The 25,564-nt window shown below is 34.4% G+C and overlaps 1 protein-coding gene across 1 annotated transcript in view; it reads left to right on the forward strand.

Annotated features, from left to right (window-relative positions):
* Positions 1-25,564, forward strand: part of LOC126971665 (uncharacterized) — a 277,893-nt gene that overhangs the window by 39,295 nt on the left and 213,034 nt on the right. The gene's annotated exons all lie outside the window — the stretch shown is intronic.

A 25,564-nucleotide genomic window follows, 5' to 3' on the forward strand; every position in this document is an offset into this window, starting at 1 on the left:
ACATAATGGGTATGACAACATTCGTATGTTCGTATAAAGTAATAATGATAGATATGTGATTTCTTAAACCTCTACTGACGACCATGACAGATAAAGCTACAAAAACACCTAAAGCTTGTCGATATATAGGACATGCCCTATTCAGTCCCTAGAGTTAGAAAGTTGATCGATAATTTTTTTAAATTACAGAAACATTTTTCACTGTTGATAAAATTAATAAGCAAAATGACAAAGTGTACACTCATAAAATCATGCAAAAGCTATTTGAGATAGATTTATAGAGATTGATAGAGATTGCCTACTTTCAAAGTAAGCATAATGGAAAACAAATCATTAACATTAACATTAGCTGGTGCAAAACTACTAAGTAACCTTACGCAAAATAAATAAAAGTAACCAGAAGTGAATGATAGAAGTATTTACGAAAGATATTTTTTGGAAAGAAAATATCAAATATGACAACTTAATATTTTCGAGCGACATGGTGTTATAAGCACTTCGCTATAAACTTTCCTATATAACATCAATTTAACCTTTCTAATTCAACGTAAAATATGTTGCAAAATAGGCTAATTATTGCAAATCACTTCAGCCGAAAGACGTCCACTGCTGGACAAAGGCCTCCCTCAAAAATCGCCATGACGATCGGTCCTGCGCTGCGTGGGGTGTCGCACCAGTGTAGCAGTAAGAGGCGGCTAAGGAATACAATCAGCGGAGGATGGGTAGCAGAATCCTACCGAAAAGCACCAACATTTACAGCCATCGCCATCCCGCTTGCCAAACGTGGCGTTTATGGCAAAAAAAACCCCCAGAAAAACATGACAGATAATTATTGCCAAAGTGAAAACAATTTTTTTTCATCGATAATTGAGCAAGACAAGTCGATCAGAGTTGTGGACAAAACTCACATACTCATTTTAGAAAAACTCCAAAAATGTTTTTCAATAACACAACGAATGGGATGCATTATTAACAAGCGCATTAGATCGCATGATATCTGACAAACACAAAATTATCGTCAGAGACAATAAGACGCCTGCAGGACAACAGGCGAGACATTTTAATGCGTCGAAAATAATTGAGAAAGACGTTGGATGAAAACTTAGAAAGATTTTGTTTTACATCGGTTGAATGATCAAGTTCAACGTATATTCATAACACATCTAGCATAATATAGAATGCCTTTCAATTTCAAGATGGATTTTTTTTAATGAAGATGATAAGTCCAATGAAAGGTATCTGCGCTTACTATCTAAATCAAAATGATAATTTCATAACTGGCGTTTCATTTTAAGTCTTGTACGTCTTGTTTCATTGTAAGATTTGTTCTTGTAAAATAATAAAAACTTTACTTTTTTGACGACCTATAGGGGTCCAATGGTTAGCGACCCTGCCTTCTGAGCTAGGGGTCCCGAGTTCGAACCCCGGTAGGTCCAAACAATTTAAATGATGAATATGAATGTTTGTTTTCGAGTCATGGATGTTTATAAATATTTATGTATGTTTAAGTAAGTATATTGTATTAAATATATCGCCTAGTATATATAGCCTAGCTTGGGGCAAGATAATTTGTGTAAAAGTGTGTCAATGTTTAGTATTATATATAATAATAATTATAAATCCAATACACATGTAACATCAAGCACCATACTGAAATTAGTAATTGCGTTACATGAGAGGGCTACTGTTGTTATTCGATGTGGATGCGCTCAAAGCTTTCAGGTAAAGTTGCTGTACTTGACAGCTGCCCGATATTCATAGGGAGGGTAGTAAGTTTACCAGACAATTATAATAACAAGCTTAACATATTATCCAGTCCAGTTGAAATCCAAGAAATCATAAAACGATTATGATTGTTATTACAAACATACCGCTATACTAAGTATCTTTAGATAACTGCGACTGTCTATAACCAAGCTGATATATAGCACGAACAGCTCTCTTTTGCAAAGCAAACACTATTTCAATATCAGAATATTATGTTATAATGTAAAGAAAGTGTTATATGTTATATTAATGAAAAACTATAATAATAATATAATAAATAATAATATAATAAAACTATAATATATGTACATTTAAAAAAAAAAAAAAACTATTCAACGATTTAATTATCTATAAAATTTCTGTCGGTTTGATTTCCGCTAGCCACGTACTGATGTGTTTTTAGCTTTTGAATTCATATTATGTATGTTTAAACGATGATCTGACAGTCAAGGATACCAAAATATACTAATGAAGAAATGGTGTTTTAACTGAATCTAGGCGCACAATATACGTCTAGTTATTGAAAATTGTACCCGAATAATAATATATATCCACACAACAACATAATATTATAATGTAACAGAAACAATGTGTGTAAAGTTGGACATAGTTGGAAGTTTGTACGTAAATCAAGTGACGCAGCAGCTGGCACTCTGTGAACAGGTATGTCGGGTAGAGAGTTGCAACCGCATGTGACATTCGATTACTGTATCCAGGGAAAAATATGTCTGAATTCTGAGAGCAATTTATAGTACTGCATTTTGCAACTTTATTACTGAACGAGACTTAGCCCGTGACTTTGACTACCTAGATAGATTTTTCTTCCTAGATGATATTTACTTGGCAATAATTTCAAATAGAATTTTTTTATAACTGTCGTTAACAGATTGGGTACGTTTAGGCACGGACGAGTAAAAAGAGAAGGACTCCACGCCGTGATATTTGCAAGTGAAGCACCGTTATGCTAGAGTGTGTGCGGTTACGGGGGATACTAGTTACACAAATTTTTCTCTCTTAAATAATCATATATGGCCACAAATACTTGTAAAGTACCGTTTTTACACTTTTTCACAACGCACGACACCATTTAAAAAAAAATTATTGAGACGCAAACTGATCTGTCAGACGATGACAATTCTCATAATGGGCGGCCAGGCCATCGGCCTGTAGTAGTGTAAGTTGTGTGAGTGGTTGTATTCACACGTTAATCGGCTTGTTTTGGTGCTACACTGTTATGTTAGGTGACACGGAGTCCTTAATTTTTTACTAGTCCGCGCGTTTAGGTATGAATTTCCAATTAGAATATTAATTGATGACTAGTTATGTTAGTTTTTCACACTCTTATGATTAAGGTGAAAATGAGCTTCTTAACGTTTATTAACTAAAACAAGTCGAAAAAGATTCAATTGTTAAGGCATTTAACAGAAACATCGTGTGAAGCAGGTATATGTTTGGCTACAATTGATTCGTTGTTGTGTGCAGTATAAGGTTACCGCCCATTAAATGCATAAAAGGCATTTATTTTTTTTAAATTGATTCCTCTAGAATTTTGTTTGAAGTCATTACATGAGGAAGGTACTTACATTGAGATAGTATGTACTAGGTACTAGCGAAGACATCTCACCTTGATTATTCATAACACGAGGTTTGACCAGCTGTAGTCACCTCACTTAGTATATGCGTAAGAATTTGAAGCAATAACACAAATTCGAGTGGTGGGTTTTAATGAAATATTATGCTTTCGTGTCTATTAAGATACTGTTTTAATTACATTAAACACAAGTAAAAGTCAAGGAGACCTTTCATAATTAAGTTCAACAAATTACGTATAAATCACGCTTAATTTAATTTATTACGGCGACAACTGGCAAAATATTACGATGTTGTTACACTACGTTGAACGAAGCGCTTTCTAGCGCTTATAGGTTATTATATAATATTTATTCAAGACAAAACAATGTTTTTAAATAACAATATATATAATATTTACAATACTTTATGTCTAGAAATCGGCAAGTGCTCCAGGGCACTAGATTTTTCAGATACACCAAAATCAAAAGTGCCGTATGGCACACTATTCCCTCACCAAGTTCTAATCCTTATTTTGTTAATTAGATTTATTTTCCATGGTCTTATAGCTTGTTTAAATAGCTTTTAGTTACATTCACTCAAATCATTCTAATTATAATCAATCTAGTACACGTAAAATAGTATGCATTGACAGAAAGCTGCCCGCGCCAAAATCACGCCGATCTGACCTACCGCGCGCGATCAGAGTTTCCCGGATCGGAAAGGCTAAAACTATTATGATTGCGTGTACCAAGAATACTGGCAGCATATCCAGGTTACCTACCTTGGCTGATCCGTTGAACAAAACAGCTGCTAGCGTTTGGGTTTCCAGTAGTAAAAAATAAATATATTTTATATCTCTTTTCAAAGCATGGTTTTAATTAAAGTTATACCCGACTTCATTCCAATTATGCAAAACATATGGAGCTTTGAATTTGCGTAATCATAGTGTGAAGATGCACACATAAATTCATGCATAACTTAATTAGGCTTCACAGTACTGCATTGCACGTAACTGCTTTATTCGTTGTCAACAGCACACATGATGTAAATGCACCGTTAATACATTGCGGTGTCTAAAAATGATTGTTTAAAATTATTTATAATTGTTATTTTTTTATTTGGAGGAACACTATTCTACTTCATAAATCCATATACAATTATTACCTTATATTATGTATTTATTAATGAGTAATACCTATTAATTATTACCATTCATTTATTGAAGTAGGCGTTACTTTGCGGAAATCCGTAATTATCCAAATGTTTTGAGTTTTCTTATGTACCTATTGGCGGCATTAACACTACAGAAAACTCAAAATATTTGGATTATTTTCATTCAGCTTAAAATAGGTATTATAACCTCAAACGCACTTCAAATATTATGTTAAATAAGTTTGGAGCGGTTTGTTTCTAGCTTATTATGCTATGATAAATAGAAAAAAAAAGCCACGCGGTTTTCCCGAATCTGGCTGATTTTAAGGCTATCGTAAATAGGCTTAATAGTTTTCTTCTTCTTTAGCCATTCTCAACCTCTAAGGTGTAGGCCTCCTTCAGCTTATGCTATCTTTTCCGGTCTTGAGCAGTTTCCAACCACTTTGTTCCCGCCAGTCTTGATATCGTCGTACCAACGCTTCTCACCCCACGGTCTCCATTCTATCACTGCCTTGCAATGCTTGCTGGCGAAATGGCCAGTCCCATTTCAATTTCGCAACACATTTGGTTACATCGCTCACTTTGCTCTGCTCTCTGACCCATTCGTTAATATTTTATTAAGTATGTAATTATTTCGGTAAATATGAATCAATTACACAATAAAATATTTTATTAGATCGGTATAACGACACAGGAGTTTTCGAATATTGAGTAATTTGCCTGTGAGATGGTAGCGTAGGTGGGTAAGTATTCAGAAGCACTGGCATTTTCATTAAGAAATGGTAAAATCTGGTGGAATGATTGGGTTGTAGACACTTAACATCTTATATTTGAAGCATATTTTGAAACCCACATTGAAACTGCTCCTTTTTTATGCGTATAGCGTATGGATCATCTGATGTTAAGTAACCACCACCGTCCACATTCTCACCACACACCAGAGGAATAACAGAAGCGTTGCCGGCCTTTTAGAAAAGGGCAAACTGACCGAAACATAGTCAGGGAAATCGATACGAGCAGTGAAGGTGAGTGCTGAGAACGCATCCACACCCATACCTCTGTGTCACCCACATGGCTGTGAACCTCCGGAATGCTCAGAAGTTCGTTTCTTTAATTTCACTTAGATATTACTAATTAAATATACATGACAATGTTTACTTTTTATTCTACTAATTTCCATTTCGACAGTACAACAGACCAGTCGTATTGATAAATAAGTTTCGTTGGATTTGTTGTCATGTGTTCATTAATTGTTATGTTATGGTTGTTATTATCGTTACTAATGTTTTTTTATGGAAGAGGAGGACAAATGAATGTATGGGTCACCAATGATATGTGACCACCGCAGCCTAAACTCTCTTGTAACACCAGAGGAACCACAGGAGCGTTGCCGATCGTATATAGCATCAGATAAACGTCCCATTTACATATTATGAATTCAAAAACCGAAAACAAATTGTTTGGCGACGGGCGAGGATCGAAACGGGAGCTCGGTGGTGAGAGTCAAAGGTTCAACCTATTGCACGACGCGACGCTTTTAAACCTTTTTCTTATAGATTATTACAGTGCCATCTGTCTTTGTTTTAATCTTACGATTTGTATGAACAAAGAATGGCACAGTATGTATCGTTGATATTATTCTACCGCGGCCACAATTTGCTATTACGTTTTATGGAAACACCCTGGAATGATTTCAGTTGTTCCCCATCCGGATACAACCATTACTATGTCTATAGCATTACCGACATTGCTATGAGCGCCACTGATTCGACCGTAAACTGAGTTGTTCTATATACTGAAACAAAATACAAGAGATATATGCATCATAAAGCAATGCAAGCGTCGTGCGATAAAAAATATCAAAGTATACTAGTTATTTATGCAACTGTTGTGTAATAAGTGTTATTAAAACACAAATGTGGGGTTATTGTATCACATGAGTGTTTTAATACCTTATTATCAACAGTTGCATTCAAGATTTTATCTACACTCATATGAATCTTCTATAAAATATTCAGAAACAGTTAGCTTACTGCTAACACTAAAAAAAGCCAGTCCTAGTTACCATAATATTATCCGAAGGAGTATTATTATGAAAACGGATGATATAATGTTGTACTGCATTTCATTACAACACTCGTTTGGGTGATGTAATGGTCAAAGCTAACTGTTTTAGAATCTTTAATAGAGGATTTAAGGCATGGGTGTTAATAAAGTTTTATACAGTTGTGTCTAATTAGTGGGTTCTTAAGAAAGCAGTAATAGTCTACTATATCTACTGCTACATTAGTATTTACAGTGCAAAATTAATATAAATTACAGTTTAATCCAATACCTATTTTTGAAAAATGTTTTAAAATTGGTAGAGTGGTATAGGTTGATAAATATTCTTTTTTATTTTTTGGTTGAGTATTGTGTATTTTTGTAATTCATAAGTGTCATGTCCTTGGCGTGGATGAATAAAGTGTTTTATATTCGATTTGGATAATATTTAGTCGTTAACTTTTATATTTCTACTAATATTTGCTTTCTAACATACATAATATAAAAAAGATAAAAACTAACGACTAACGTTTTTTAAAAGAGGAAAATCAAGCTTAGTTTGCAACGCTCACGCTATTTTATCAGTCATTTAAATCGTTCGCCATCTTCTCAGACCAATAAAATACGGTAAAGTGAATACGTGATGCGAGTAAACGAGACGAAAGACTAAATAATATATTCAAATTCAAATTCAAATATTTTTATTCAAAATAGGATGTGACATCACTTATTGAAAGTCAAAAAACTACCACCCATTCCAAAATGAATGCCTCAGACTTGAGAAGAATGGGCGCAACAAACTCAGCGGGCTTTTTTTTTATCTGTATACAGAAGTGAGAACTAAGGCAAGGCGAGGTTAATAATACAAAATACATGTATTTTTGTTCTTTATTAATTCATCATCATCATCAGCCGGAAGACGTCCACTGCTGGACAGAGGCCTCCCCCAAAGATCTCCACGACGATCGGTTCTGCGCTGCCCTCATCCAACGTATTCTGGCGATCTTGACCAGATTTTCGGTCCATCTTATGGGGGGGGCCTACCAACACTGCGTCTTCCGGTACGTGGTCGGCATTCGAGGATAAAAATTTATCGAAAAAATAACTAGTTTTAGTTCTTGTTTAGAATTATTGCTTAATATTTGCTCATTCCACTCAAACTAAATCGACTAAGCTTTAATATCAATATTCCTACGCATAAGTCCAATATTCTAAGTATCATCTCAATTGACACAAGGGTACATATTATTGGGAAGCAAGAGCTCCGTATCATGAGTGCTCGTAAACTCATTAAAAGTAAGATGAATACAGTTTAACTAGTTAGATATTCATGTAGAGGACACTTCTAATCGAGACCGCTTAACGAACAATTAACTAACGTGGCTTAACCAGCGACTATCTTATGAAATTGTTAGTGCTAAAAAATTGGGTAAATCCAGCCTATTTTTTTATGATAATAGACGAGCAGGATGTTCAGCTGATGGTAATACCCTGCCCAATACAATGCAGTGCCGCTCAGGATTCCTAAAAAACCCAAAAATTCTGAGCGGCACTCCAATTGAGCTCGTCCCCTTGAAACATAAGATGTTAAGTCTCATTTGGCTAGTAATTTAACTGCAGTAATAGACGCCGTTGTGGTACCCATTATCTAGCCAGTATCCTATCCAAAGGAGCTTCGCACTGGTTATTTACTTACTGTCTTTAACTCGTATGTGAAATTTTTATCACAATATTTATTATTAATGTTCACAATTATTAATAGTAAAAGCATTAATAACTGCTTTCATACAATATAATATTAACCTTAATAACAGCAGTAATGCTGTTCAGACATTTTGAATAATATTTAAGGTAATGCTTTTGAGATACTACGATAACGGTTCTAGCTGATGTATTATTTAACCGTAAGAGTTTAACTAGGTGGCTGATTATGAGAAGGATTGAAACAAGCTTGGTTTGTTATTATTAATAATTCAAATAAAATTGATCTATGCTTAATTGTAGTCCCTTAGTCGTATTTTGTAAATAATAATTATTATTATTTCATATTTCGTATTCTCCCTCTCATAGTGAAATTTGTTTCACAGTAGAACTGTCAAACTGTCAATAAATTCTCTCATAGAAAATATTATGTCTATACAAAACAGATATTGGAAATAAATATAATTATGGGTCCCAAATCAATCAGAAATAAAACTACCCTAGTCGGACTAAACTGCACTCCATCCCTATTAAAATCCGTTCATTAGCTTAGGGATTCATTGGAAACAAACATCAGGACACTGGATTTATATAATATGTTAAGTTTAAAAAAAATGTGTTCACTAAAATTTAGATATTCACCGGCTGATTTTCAACTCAACGTTTTCTGGGGGGCTTTATGAATGATAAGGTCACATATGCATGCATAGACAACATATACATACACATTAATCCGGCCATGGCAATCCGCGTAAAAGAGACCGCGCCAAGATTTGGCCAGGGATGGACGAAATATTAAACATAATAACTGTATCAATAAGCTGATTAAAGCCTTCTTATCAATACAGAAGTAAAAATTATGCTACTTTTATGATAGTTTAAATGTGTAATTTTAGTTATAATTTTAAGAATATTTTTTTGCATGTTTACACAAATTTCGTTACACCAATAATGAACAACCGATCGCTTACTTATATCTAGCAAATCATATTTCTAAAATATTACCAATATATTTGTTTGTGAAAACTCCAGTGTAATTTACAGTGAGTTATTAATTAATAACAGGAGTTCAGGTGCGAGGTCATAAAAGAGTTATTTTCACAAATTCAGACATCCAGTGATAGCCCGCCTTGGAACGTGTCCGGTGAATCAAGGAGCATGCCCGCTCGATCGGACAAAAACGGAAAACCATTTTACGGTCCATTGTGAACGAGGATTGGCAATTTCGTTCGGAGTTTACTCGACCAGTGATGGAAAGTTATCTCTGTTATATCGAAAACCTCTAATAAGAACTACCAACAATTTATGGCTGTACTTGTGTGATATGATAGGATTATGATCCTGTTTCATTATAAATTTAAGTCTGTTGTATTGAGTACATATTTTAACAAACCGATACGATATTTAGGATTATTTACGACGTTTTGGGTGTCTATTACTAGAAAACACCACATAAAAAACGCTTTGAGAATGTTAGCCTGATTGTCTCTGCGTTAAATTCTTCGCTTCAGAAACAACTTTAACAATTTGGATGCAGTTTCGTATTAAAATATTTTTGTAAGTGTACGTTCATATTTTGATCTATTCATAATACGGATTTTAAATTTAGATATCTAGTCGAGACATGTATTTTAAAAATGTCGTCAAAAAAGCTTTGTACATTTTACCAGCATTAATACAAACCAAAAGAAGAAGTTACTCGTTTATATATTTAAATGTGTTACCTATAACGCTTTGAAGTCCATTCATTTTAGACGCTCTGTTAAATCGATGGAGAGTTCGGATAATTATTTCAATTCGAAACGAATATTTATTACATTTTCTGTTATTGTATTGCTTATTTAACACACACTTTAAGTAAATCAAGGAATTATTTCTATAATTCCTTGATTAATTTTATATTAGAAGCATTATATCAACATAATATAAGTTTAAAGATTAATTTAATATAATTAACTTTAAATTAAACAACATGAAGACGAGTTCTGGATGACAGGATCATGGAGTCACTACCAGTAGCGTTTCATTCACGAGCATGGCGCATGGACCAGCCATCACTAGGGCAGGAAACGACCACAAGCAATCATTTCATTGAAGCATAATGTCAAATTCATACTACTATTAAACATGTTATACCTTAAATGTAAAGATTATACCTATAAATAGAACAAATGAGAAACGAGAAGCGAAGGAACTTGATAAGTGAAAAGAAAGGTTGTACGAATTGAAAGTAGAGAAGAGGAAAAACTGTAATAAGAGACTGTTATGATGTAATGATGTCGTACGAGAAGGCTAGTGGACAAAAAAATAAGAAATGAATAAGTAGAAATAGTGGCGGGAAACCACAAGAGTGAGATTTTGTCATTAGATATAAATTACCTTCAAATGTGTGGCACTATTGAGTACCAGTATATCCCGAAAGCAAAAATTATTGCTGATGCGGTACTCGAACCCGCGACCTCTCGCGTTCTGTGCAAGCGCTCTAGCCAACTGAATCAACCGTTCTTTGAGTGACGTATCTTTGATAAAATCTTATATGCTTTGTTCAACTCTCAGCTTGTGGTTTCATCTACAGGATCTACTTTAGAGTTTAATTGTGTAATTGGACGTTATTCCAGAAAAACGTTCCAAACCACAATCCACACATCCACAAGTTAAGAACACAAAACTGGTCACGTGATTCATATTAACGGACTGACAAAAAATGGCAACCCTACTGTCACTCTTTTAATGACATTAAGACTTAGTAGCACAGACCACATCTAATGAATACACTAATAGTTATAAAACTTTAACGATACTTATACGAGATTGACTGAAAACATTACAATAAGAAAGAATGTAGCCTGCTTAATAAAGAGGGTTTGTGAAAGTAACATAATAACTAATACCTCAATAGCTGATACACTCAAAGCCCGCCCGTTTCATCATAAATAATATGAGGGAAGAGAGGACAAACTAACATACATACAGGTCATCTGGTAGTATGTGGTGAATGCGGCCCTTAATCTATCGTAACATCAGTGGAAGTACAAAAGCGTTGCGAACGATACTACGTAACATTTTTATTTAAAATTAAACAAATCTTATTGTTATATTTACTTAACTATGATTACATAATATTAAACCTATGATTATCTGGAAGTGTACCAAGAATACTGGCAGCATTTCCGGATAGGTTGGATAGCTAGGCTGATCCGTTGACCGAAATAGCTGCCAGCGCTTGGGTTGCACGTTGCCCTATTGAGGCGAGAAGATAGAATAATATGAATTCGACCACCGAAAACATATTGGGTAATCTTTTTTTTTTATGAAAATAAGGGACGAGACGAACACGACGTTCAGCTCAGATGGTAATTGATACGACCTACCCATTGCAATGTAGTGCCGCTCAGGATTCTTGAAAAGCCCAAAAATTCAGAGCGGCACTACAATTGCGCTCGTCACCTTGAGACGTAAGATATTAAGTCTCATTGGCCCAGTAATTTCACTAGCTACGGAAGCCTTCAGACCAGACCACAGTAATGTTTACGCATAACTGCTTCACGGCACAAATAGTAATAGCCGTTGTCGTACCCGTAATCTAGCCGGCTTCCTGTGCAAAGGAGCCTCCCACTGGTAAATGGGGTAAAAATCGGGCGAGGATCAAACCAGAGGCTCCGTGGCGATTGTCAACGGCCTCTACCTATTACGCTGCCGCACTTTTTATAATGACGATATTTAAACAGGAGAAGTATTTGTAGCGGCAACTATACTCCAGTCAATTACCTAAGTTTTCACATAAGCTAAGTAAATTTTCCTGTGATAAAAAAAAATTTAACTAAAAGATAACCGCCTTCTAAAACACTATTCCAAAACAATGGATATAATATGCACTAAAAAGTAAAATAAAATTGCGTATTTTTATACAATCTAATTAATTAATCTTATACTAGTTACGATTATTGTAATTTTTGGAATCGGTGTCCTTCCGCTGCAACCCGCTCTCGGCTCTCGCCTACGACTCAAGCACATCTCACCTATAACTATATTTGTAGTAACAAACCTATCTTGGATGATACAGGGCAATTATTTTTTTAATTTTGAGTGCACATTATATCCATTGTTTTGGAATAGTGTTTTTGAAGGCGGTTGGTTTTTAGTTAATTTTTTTTTATTTTATGATTTTTAGTGAATTTGAAGTACACTAACAGTTTGTCTAAATATGTGTAAATATACTAAATTTTTCAATGCAGCAATGAACGTAAGTACTTTGCAATTACAATTGATAACAGACAGTATTCCATTACTTGGTCATAGATTCAGTAATCAGAACCTAACCAAACTCACCAAACTATCTTTGAAGTATATGATAAGATATGAAAATTTAATATACGTTCACGAAAATCGTCACTTTTTTGCTTAATAGTGATTTTCATTATTATAACACTAGAAATAAGGGATTGCTTGTAACTACTAGTGTACTTCATTTATTTTCACAGCATCATGACGTACGTTATATTACTATGGGGTCATGCTGCTGACATTGATATAGTGTTTGCTCTGCAAAAGAGAGCTGTTCGTGCTATGAGAGACTGTCTATAACCAAGCTGATATAGCTTGGTTATAGACAGTCTCCCAAAGAAAAATTTAAAGAAATAAATATTATGACTGTTCATTGTCAGTACATTTATGAAAATTTAATATATATGTTCACAAAAATCGTCACCTTTTTGCTCTTAATAGTGATTTTCATTATTATAACACTAGAAATAAGGGATTGCTTGTAACTACTAGTGTACTTCATTTATTTTCACAGCATCATGACGTACGTTATATTACTATGGGGTCATGCTGCTGACATTGATAAAGTGTTTGCTCTGCAAAAGAGAGCTGTTCATGCTATGAGAGACTGTCTATAACCAAGCTATATCAGCTTGGTTATAGACATGTTACGCATAGCTAACCCTAGCGAAGCGCCGCATAAGCATAGTCCCATAAACGTTGCACACGGCACTCGAGGCACGAGGCGCAAGCGCAGCAGAAACGTGACTTAGGTGACATCATGACGGCGTTTACCCGATCATGGGAAATATAATTATATTCATTACTTGATCTAACATCGATCAGTAGACATTAGGATAATTAATTGTAATTAGTTTTAACTTTCTTGTAATAAATAAGTTGAAGTAAATTTGCATTTTTTTGCATCTCCTGGCTGCAACCAACGTAATTGGCGCAGTCGGTAGGATAGTCTAAAATAATAGAGTCAGTGAATCGATCACCGATAAGGGCTATTAGAACCTACTTGAGTTGCGGCGAGGTAGAGTATCCGACAATCGATACAGCAGAGAAATGCAGATGATTTGGTAAGTACCTAGATCTTACTAGAGTTGCTCACCCTTTTTAATTGTAATTTTCCTGTGATTTTTTTTTCTTTCCTTTTGTTTTCCAGTGTAATTTCCTCTGTGTACCTATTAAATTTTAAAAATTTTCCATCCACGAAAACCGAGGACCACTAGGTCAATTAGTATTAGTAGAATCTCGCAAATTGATGCAAGTAGGAATTTAGAGGATATATTAGAAAGTAGCGATAGCATAGAATTTTCTAGTTTATTTAATTTGCATAATAATATTAATTCAAAAATGAGTGTAGATTTAGTAGACCAAGTTTTCAAGGCCTTACGCTTGTTACCCGAGTTCGATGGAAATCCGAACGTACTTACGCGGTTCGTGCATTTGTGTGATCAACTGGTAGCCCAATTTATTAGAGCGGAGCCAGGATATGAACTCAGTAACCTTTCCTTATTAAATGGTATCCTTAATAAAATTACCGGTCATGCCGCGCGCACATTAAATTCAAATGGCATCCCCGAAAATTGGCAGGGTATTAGAAATGCCTTAATTAATAATTTTGCTGACCAGCGAGATGAGACCGCTTTGTATAATGATTTAGCACTTTTAACCCAGAAAAATTCATCACCTCAAGAATTTTATGAAAAATGTCAGAGTTTGTTGAGTACAATAATGACCTATGTTACACTTCATGAAACGATAACCACTACCGTAGAAGCAAAGCGTACATTATATAAAAAGTTAACCCTACAAGCGTTTGTTCGAGGTCTGAAAGACCCTTTAGGTTCACGTATTCGGTGCATGCGACCGGATACAATAGAGAAGGCATTAGAGTACGTTCAAGAGGAAATCAACACCTTATATTTACAGCAGCGCAATGACCAATTACCAGGTGAACGCAGAGTGCAGTCTACGTCTTCATACGACGCAAAAAATAAATATAATATTAAGCCTTTTAATTTGCCACCCTCGCGGCCTTTTACTTTTAATTCATTCAATGTCGCACCAGGAACTCCAAAGCATAATTTTCAGCCACCGGGGCCATTGCAAGTCTGGCAACCCCAAGCACCGCCTAACAGAGGCCCTACGCGTACACAACAAATTTTCAGCGCATCTCCACCCAATTACAGACCGCAAAGCAACGTGTTTAGAGTTCCTCAGCAAAGGTTAGGACACACACCTAATAATAACGGCCCTACACCCATGAGTGCCATGAGTGCCGCGTAAGCCACTATGTTACTAAGCCATTGCCTAGACCGATGATAGGACGTGACTGGAGACAACATGGAAATCCACCCCCATCTAATTATTTCAAGACGCGTGAAATAAACTTAAACGACGTTGACTATTACAATTATTACGAATATCCTGAATATGACTATGACTATTACGAACAGACGTACTCAGAACCTTTATATTATGAGCCAATGTACGAGCAAGCGTATAGTGCTCATACTCCCGCTTACGTTGAAGAGCACCATGATGAACATCCTTCTGATAATCAGGATTTTCAGGAAACTCAAAAATCAGAAAAACCAAAATAGAAATTAATCTACAAACTCAGAGACAACTTCCATTTATTCAAATAGCAGATCCACCCTTAAAATTATTAATCGATACAGGCGCGAATCAGTCCTTTATTAGCCCTGAAACTGTCAAATTTTTTTTTTCAAATGTTCCGTGTAATTATGAACCCTTTGAGGTAACTAATATTCATGCGACCACTAGGAATAATTATTCAATTACCATACCGTGTTTTTCTGAGTTTAACGAAGATAGTGAAATTACTCTTTTTATATATAAATTTCATAACTATTTTGATGGTTTAATTGGCTTAGATTTATTAGAAAAATTAGAGTCTAGCATAGATTTAAAAAATAAAGTCTTAGTTACACGTAAGTCGACCAACCAGTTATGCATGTATGATTCACGAAATTGTAATCTTTATGAAGATATAATACCGGCTAACACATCCAAATTGATCCGCATACCTATTAATTTTCATGATGGTGACGTTTTAGTGACAGAACAAATAATATCCAACTGTACTATTCGCGATTGCATTACCACAGTCAAGAATAATCGCGGTATAATAGAGATCGTAAACCCCACTAAGCATGATATAGTGTTCTCAATGGATAAACCGGTTAGTGCAGAACTATTTAATGAGCAATGCACGCACACTCAACAACCTAGTGTTCGTGCTTCGGAAGTTCTTTCGCGATTACGAACTATTTGAATCCAGAAGAACGTGCTAACTTAGAATCTCTCTGTGCACAATATGCTGACGTTTTTTATCTTGATGGTGAACCCTTGACATTCACCAATAAAATTAAACATAAAATCCGTACCACAGATGAATTACCCGTTTATACTAAAACCTATAGATACCCTTACGTTCACAGACAGGAAGTACGGGAACAAATTACAAAAATGCTTGAGCAAGGGATAATCCATCCTTCACAATCAGCATGGAGCTCCTCCATATGGGTAGTTCCAAAGAAAAGCGATGCCTCTGGAAAAATTAAATGGCGTATTGTTGTTGATTTCCGTAAAATTAATGAAAAAACTATAGATGACAAATACCCCATCCCTAACATTAACGATATTTTGGATAAGCTTGGTAACTGTCATTATTTCACCACTTTATACCTTGCAAGTGGATTCTATCAGGTAGAAATGGACCCCTCCGACATCCACAAGACGGCATTTAACGTAGAGCATGGGCATTTCGAATTTTTACGAATGCCAATGGGTCTGAAAAATTCACCATCCACATTTCAACGTGTGATGGATGATGTCCTAAGGGATCTCCAGAATGTTATCTGTTTAGTATATTTGGATGATTAGCGTCTCATTACAGGAACACATAGTTAATTTAGAAAAAGTTTTCAAAAGATTAAGGGAATCTAACTTCAAAATTCAAATGGATAACTCAGAATTCTTAAAGTTAGAAACCTCATATTTAGGACACGTAATAAGTAAAGATGGTATAAAGCCTAATCCCGATAAAATCACTGCCATCCAGAGATTCCCCATTCCAAAAACTGCTTCCGAGATTAAGCGTTTCCTCGGTTTGCTCGGTTATTACAGGAAGTTTATTCCAGACTTTGCTCATATAACTAAACCCATGACGCAATGTCTAAAAAAATGGTTCAAAAATCACCTACAACGATCCCAAATACATTGACTGTTTTGAGAAATGTAAGATACTCTTGACTAACGACCCTATACTACAATACCCGGACTTCACTAAAGACTTTGTACTAACAACTGACACTTCTAACTTCGCGATAGGTGCTGTTCTTTCTCAAGGACCAATAGGTAGCGACAAACCAATAGCTTACGCATCCAGGACTTTAAACTCGAGTGAGACTAACTACAGTACAATCGAAAAGGAACTGCTAGCCATCGTTTGGGCAACAAAATACTTTCGTCCGTATTTATTCGGTAGAAAATTCAAAATACTTACAGACCATAGACCTCTACAATGGGTTATGAGCCTTAAGGAGAGATTTGGCTCTAGACTCACCCGTTGGAGACTTAAGTTGAGTGAATATAATTTCACCGCAGTTTATAAGCAAGGCAAACATAACACCAATGTAGACACTTTGTCTCGTGTTGAATTAAATAATGAAGACACTAGTTCTATAGTTGTTAATGTATCTGAAAAGCCTCAATCAGTTGCGGGGTCTGAAACTCTATCGGCTCCCTCCAGATTACCGATTAATTCAGACACAGTGACTGTTCACACTAGTAACGAAATTCCAATCCTTGAAGTCCCAATTTCAGATGAACCACTAAATAAATTCAGTAGACAGATTTGTTTCATTTTAGTAGGCGATATTACAAAAAGACCAGTAGTGACTAAGCCCTTTGAAACTCACACCCGGACTACTATACAACTTTCCGAATCTAACTTGACTAATGAAGTTGTTAATGCAGTTAAGGAATATATTAATCCAAAAGTAAGAACAGGTATAATAATCCATCCACCTCTCGCTATGTATAAGATTATTCCAATTATACAAGATAACTTTAAAAGCTCTTCGATGAATCTCATCTTGACAAAAATCGAATTAGAAAATGTTAAGGAATATTTGCGACAACAGGACATCATAAAAAAATATCATGAGGGTAAAACAAACCATCGTGGTATCACTGAATGTTACTTGGCCTTATCATCTAAATACTATTGGCCTAGGATGAAAGAATGTATAAGTAAATATATAAATGAATGTAGCATTTGTGGACAGGCTAAATATGATCGAAATCCAATTAAACAGAGATTTTTAATAGTTTCCCCTCCTTCTAAACCGTTTCAGATAATTCATCTTGATCTTTTTACAGCTCAAAACGAAAAATTTTTAACAATTGTAGATGCGTTTTCTAAATACGCGCAAGCCTACCACTTAAGGGATAGTACTGCTCTGAGTGTCGTACAAGCATTATTAATATTTTGCACACATCACGGTGTCCCATTGACAGTAGTGACAGATGGTGGACCTGAATTTACAAATCAGTTATTTGCAGAATTCATCCGGATCCATAAGATGCAACATCATAAAATACTAGCATATTCACCAAACGACAATGGTATAGTAGAACGATTTCATTCCACTATCCTTGAACATCTCAGGATACTGAAACTTGAGAAACGGAATGAACCAGCTGTTAATCTCATGCCTGCTGCTATCTTAGCATACAATAGTTCCATCCATAGTTTCACGAGGTGTAGGCCTTTGGACTTGATAACAGGACATTTTGACCCGCGTGACCCAATTGACATTGACTTAACTGAACATCTATTTCAGCAGTATTCACAAGACCATAGGAAACGAATGCGTCAAGTATATGATATGATTAATGAGATTTCCTTACACGAACGCATCCAACTGACTGAAAATCGTAACAATGATAGGGAACCGGAGATAGACTATACCCCTGACCAGCAAGTCTTTATAAAAAATCCTTTGGCATCCCGACAAAAACTAGCCCCTCGCTTTACGCAGGATACTGTACTTGCAGACCTTCCAATCCACATGTACACAAAGAAAAAACGCGGTCCAGTTGCCAAATCTCGCCTTAAGCGAAGCCCTAAAAACCTCACCTTGTTGCAGGATATTTCTATGGCTGACAGTACTCCGCACGACCCTAGGACAAGAAGTAACGATTGACTCACTTGACAATGGACCAGGATTACTTCCTTTCAAACTAGGAGTAGCAAGAATCGTCTCACATTACCACGCCTTCCTTAGCCATATAGACTTAGAAAATATTCATAGACAGATAGAATTAGTGAAAAGCCAGATATCCGAATTAAGACCCTTATTAAATAATAAAACTGTATTCCTTTTTGACCCACACATAGAACATCTCAATAGTAAAATTGCATCAATTACAAATAAACTCAATATATTTCAATCATCACGAAATAAAAGAGGTCTCATCGACGGTCTCGGTTCCGTCATAAAAAGCATTTCTGGTAATTTGGATTACACAGACGCGTTGAAGTACGATCGCGCCATTAAGATCTTGCACAGTAATGAATAGAAATTAGAAGTAGAATTAAATAATCATGTCAGCTTAAATAAGAAATTTGTTTCCGAGAGCACTCATATAATAAGTAGTATTGTATCAAATCAAGATAAAATGAATTAAAATACGACGACAAACATTACACCATGAGCTTCCCTATTCCAACAAAAGTAAAGATATCCTGCGGACAAGAACAGTATCGAACTTTACATGGCAGCTACTTAGCAATTATCCCACTGAATTGCAACTTGAAAGCACCTACCTTCACGATCTCCAATTCAAACGATCATATCAAAGGACATGTCGTAAGAATAATTGAAATGCCCCAGTACATCGAACCAGAGCCCAAATCTTTACCAAAATTTATTCTAAATTCACCAAGTCTACACAAGCTCCATACTTTTAAAAATGATATAGCAACTCAATCATTTATACATCAAGAAAGCTTCACCGATCCAGTAATCTATCACACGACAATACCCATGTACCTTATACTATTGGGTACATGTGCACTTATTGGAACTTTACTATATCTCCAATTACATAGAAGAAACGAAACCAATGGAATCACGAAGACCTGCAGCGGCACCCCTGATGCAACATATGCTGTTCCGGCACCCAGGATAATCAACCCTAACCAAATAAAAGTTGACCATGGATGCCTACCAGCGACCATCTCGGAGACGTCCTGCAATAGTCGCTGTTCTACGGGGGGAGGTGTTACGCATAGCTAACCCTAGCGAAGCGCCGCATAAGCATAGTCCCATAAACGTTGCACACGGCACTCGAGGCACGAGGCGCAAGCGCAGCAGAAACGTGACTTAGGTGACATCATGACGGCGTTTACCCGATCATGGGAAATATAATTATATTCATTACTTGATCTAACATCGATCAGTAGACATTAGGATAATTAATTGTTATTAGTTTTAACTTTCTTGTAATAAATAAGTTGAAGTAAATTTGCATTTTTTTGCATCTCCTGGCTGCAACCAACGTAATTGACAGTCTCCCAATATAAAATTTAAAGAAATAAATATTATGACTGTTCATTGTCAGTACATTTATGAAAATTTAATATATGTTCACAAAAATCGTCACCTTTTTGCTGTTAATAGTGATTTTCATTATTATAACACTAGAAATAAGGGATTGCTTGTAACTAATTCTAGTAGGCTTCATAAGATACATAATGTCTTTAAGGGTAAATGTATACACTTCTATAATAAAGTCCCAGCCACTGTTCAGGCATGATCTAGTAATAAATTTAAATGTTTTATAAAAAAAGGCTCTGTCGTAAATTCTATTACTCCACTGCTGAATATCTAAATGATCGGACAGCCTGGTACTAGATTATGATTTCTTTATAGCAATAGAAATGACTGTACAATATTGTATATTTTTGTTGAAAAGAGCGGAAAAAAAAGAATGCTGGGAGAGTTTCTTGCGCCGCTTCTTCTCTCTCAGAGCGCCATTTGTTTCCGAAGCGGTAGTAGTATCTAGTAGTTATTAGAAATGACATCAAAAATAATTCTAAAGGAATTAATTTTGAGAAAATAAATGCCTTTTTTATGCCTTTTTATGCTTTCCAATAAAAAAAAAATCATCGAAATCGGTTGACGCGATATTGAGTTATTCGTAAATTTATCATCCACTTTGCTATAGGTATGTATAGCAAAATTTAAGACTTATGGTTTTCTCATGGATTCCACTGTCAGATCTGGACCAAATTACAATGGAACCACTCATGTGTATGAGTGGAAAGTATGATGAAAAGTGTTAGTGTTTACTTCATGACTTTATATTATATGTGGCAAAAAAACTGGATCCAGAAGATAAAAATTTGAAAATAAGATTATCATTGTTAAAGCAATCAACAAATTCTCGTACATATTTCATGAAGGAAACTGCTTGAATTCGGGCAATCATTTATAACAATATATAATATAAACAATATGATATGTTTTTTTTTTAAAGTGATAACCCTCACCTCTAGGATGAATACACAAATAAAAAAAACATAACATATTGTTTAGATTTACAAGAGCAACATCTCAAGTCAATTTCCTAATATGCAAATATTGGGGTTGAGCAGGTTTTCAACTGTAAAGTGTAATTTTTTCTTATAATCATAAATTATGGATCATAATTTCATTTATTTATGTTTATTATTTAAAAAAAGTTTTTTTTATTTTTCTATCACCCCAATAAAATATTTTAAAAAATTTTAGTGTTAATTTTTCCTTATTTTAAAAATAATTTTTAAAATATTAAACTCTATAGATCCTGTAGATGAAACCACAACCTGAGACTTCAACAAAGCAAACAGAATTTTATAACGAGGCGGTACTCGAACGGTTAGCTCAGTAGGTTAAAGCACCGACACGGAACGCCGGAGGTCGTGGGTTCGAATCCCGCATCGTTCATAAAATTTTGTTTTTAAAATTTTATTTGTGTAATATATAATATACTTCATAATAAGATATGTATCTAAGCAAAACGTATGCGACAAAACATTTGGGGTTGCCAAGTAAACGGAAAAGACAGTGGGTATGTTTTTATTTCAGGAATGTTAATTAGAATGCCAAGCACGTCGACTTGTTGACACAGGACATTGGCGTTAGGTCGGGGCGCCCGGGTCCAACTTACTTATACTGCTGTTACTCCCCGTCACGGTTGGAACAGTTCCGTTATGTTATTGTATTTGTGTTTGTAACTATACTGTACTTGGCACACACACATCAGTAATTAAATTCTTTAAAATTTTAATGGAAATTAATAATGTCACAGCATAATATGTTGACCGTAATGGAAATAGGCATAATAATTATGATGACAGCGATAATTATTATGATGTTTAACCATCTCAAAACTATCTATGGTGTAGCGTTCAACGATACGAGCCCGACTTAAAATTAAAGGGCACCGCTATATAACTGTGGTAGCAGTATAACTGCCTTGATTTACTTTAAAATTACTTAATTATTTAATATACGATCTATGTCGGGCAATGCTTTAATATTATTTTTTATTATCGTAGAAAAAATTACGTAATTTGCTATACAATTTATGAAATACGATAATTTTTTTTTTCATTCATTTCAGAAAAAAATTACATCGCAATATATACATACTATAAAAATATATAACTCGTTCTTCGGAACTTATTGTTAATTGAGAGAAAAATTTAAGGAAATAGTAATAGGCTAAAATTATTCAATTGAATGAGTTTATTTATATATTATATTATATCCCCTTTATAGCAATAGTTTTTTTAAACAGGAGGGTAAAAATAGTCTACTTAATGTTTGTATATTCTATAGGCTTGATACTTTACGTCGTTATGTAATTTGATACAGACAAAGTCAAAAGTTTTAAAAACTATTTTTTTTTAATTCTTTATTAATTTCTATATACCTAAACAAATCAAATCACTTTATTCATGTATGTCACGGAAATGACACTTCTGAAAGTCAAAAAAAATATTATTGAATCTACTGCTACTTCGTAAAAGGTTGAGCTAATGAGAAGAAGTTGCAGGAAACTCATTGCCACTCTTTTGAATCATGATTTGCATTTTCATCGTCTTACAAATAATTTCAATTACAATATACTATGTAAAGTGATGCAACAATCATACTGAAACGTCAAATAGTCAAGTGTGGTAGAGGAGGAAATATTATGATCATACATACGGGTCTCATGATGGCCCAAACTCTCTTTCAAACAAGAGAGTTTCCGACCGTATAACGCATCGTATAAACGTTAAAGATGATTTCGAAAACCGAAAACACATTTGCATTGGACCCGGGGATCTTGGTTAACGGTTTTGCCACTTTATAAATATAATCATTAAAAGGCATTTATTTTCTCAAAATTTATTATTTTAGAATTCTTTTTGATGTCATTTATAATATATTAGACACTACTACCGCTTCGGAAACAAATGGCGCTCTGTGCGAGAAGAAGTGGCGCAAGAAACTATCCCAGCATTTTTTTGCGCTCTTTTTAATCAAATATACGATATTGAACTGTCAATGCTATTGCTATGCTTATGCAGGCTATCGGATCACTTAGATGTTCAGCCGTGGAATAGTAGGATTTACGACTGAGTTATTTTTAATAAAACATTTGAATTTATTTATTGATAATGTCTGAACAGTGGCTGGGACTTTATTATAAAAGTGTATACATTTAACCTTAAAGCTACTATGTGTCTTATGAAGCCTACTAGAATTAGATACAAGAAATCCCTTATTTCTAGTGTTATAGTGATGACACAAACTGACAAATACATATATCTAATGATTATTATTCAGTATTCCAAGCTTAAGTTAATTAAATAAAATATTATTAATATGTTATTTACTTGATAATATTTATTATATATTTTCGTTTTATTTAAATATTTACGAAATATTAATCAATATCCAGATGCAAGCAAATTAATCAGTGGCTAAGACTATATTATAAAAGTATACATTTACCCTTAAAGCTATTATGTATTTTATGATTGCATTGGTACCTACTTGCCAAGTGAGGATCGACCCGAGGCTCTTGTTTAACTATTCTGTTACTTTATAAATATAATCATTAAAGTTTAGATTGCATTTTGTAGCCCAATTTGTTGCTATCACTTAAACCTATGTAAAAATACATCAACAATCTCCCGTGACCTTTTATGTTTCATTTTTTCTTTTAAATAAATGCGTAACACTCGCGTTAATCAAAGAAAATATTTCGTTTAAATTTATTTTCACCTTATTAATACTTTTCTTACAATAATAATTGGACGTAGTTCCTGAAAAACGTTCCAAGCCACAAATATCACATCTTAAGGAATTCGTGTTTAAAGTTTAATAAATATTAGTGTATTCCATACATCTGGGTTGGGCATTTAAAGAGTGACAGTAAGGCTGCCATTTTTTGTCAGTTCGTTAATATGAATCACGTGATCAATTTTGTGTTCTTAACTCAATTACGACATGATTGTGGTTCGGAACGTTTTTCTGGAATTACGTCCAATTAATGTTCTTCTTTTTTAATAATAAAAACAAGTACACATATGACAGTAAGCGTGTGACTGCTGATTTTAATAATTACAGGTAATACTTGTAAAAATATTGCATAGACATCGGTCCTTGATGCGGATGCAATTTTCAAGAAAATTTTGAAGTTAAAGTTGGAACGCCGAGGCTTTGTCAATTTCCGAGAAATATCTTGAAACATTGTGCAGCAATTGCGACTAAAACGTTGATGTAAATTTATTGTAAGAACGTTTGTAGGAATTGGCGAATGTTAGCGATATTTAATTAGGATGGAAGAGTTCAGTTTTACTATAAATTACATCAATACTTCTTCACAGTTTTCTGTCGATGCACATGATCCCATTACCTCCATTCAATATACCTCAATATATTGTAATTAATTTATGATTATTTATTATTGTTTTACAAATTAGTCAGCTAAATCAAGTTTAATTTTAATATTTATATTAATTTATAATACTCTATTTGATTATTGTAATTGATTCATATGTTTTAATCGATGTTAGATAGTTGGTCGATTTAAAATGTAGCGTTGGTATATAAAGTTTATAAGGAACGAAAGCTATATAAACGATTCTTTTTAAAATGGGTGGGCATTCTGATCGAGCGAATGGTTAGAGACAGACTTTGAACACTAAGTTGTACAATTGTAAGAAATTGTGTGAGATTAAGCAAGAGTGATTAAAATATTATAATTATATCATTAATTATTTTATGTTTATTACAAGATATCGCCTCGCAACGACGACGCATTGACGACCCATATATCCGAATGGTTAGTGACCCTGACTACTAAGGTAAAGGTCCCAGGTTCGAATTCCGGTAGGCGCAATCATTTATATGGTGAATTTGGATGTTTGTTTTGTTTAAGTAAGTATATTGTATTAAATACATCGTTGACTTTTACCCATAGTACAGGCTATGCCTAGTTTGGGGCAAGATAATTTGTGTAAGAGTGTGTCAATATTATTATTATTATTAACTACGCTCGGTAGCATTTTAGTCTTGTAGATTGCAGCGGATTAACTTATATTTATAAAATATTATTAGGATTCGATATTAGGAATTATCGTATTCATTCAAATATAGTCATTGTCAACCATAACTTTTGTTGTATCCGGGATAGCTGGAATTCCGGATGATTTAGGCTGCAATAAAAAAAGAAAACCTCTTATTGCAAAACGTGTCAGTCATTTAGATACTATTTTTATCTACAAACAATGAGACCGAAGGGTTGTATGTATGGGTCGTGTCTAAAATAACATAAAGTCGTATTACTCAATTTTAAAATTAACATGTATTGCCAGTCGGCAATATTAGCCACGTAAATTAAATGCATTTGTGGTCCAACCAGTAAACAAATAATATAGGTTGGAATAATACCTGTTTAATTTGAGTATTATTCAATA

This window comes from Leptidea sinapis, chromosome 24 (genome assembly GCF_905404315.1).
Source record: "Leptidea sinapis chromosome 24, ilLepSina1.1, whole genome shotgun sequence".
Classification (NCBI taxonomy): Eukaryota; Metazoa; Arthropoda; class Insecta; order Lepidoptera; family Pieridae; genus Leptidea; species Leptidea sinapis.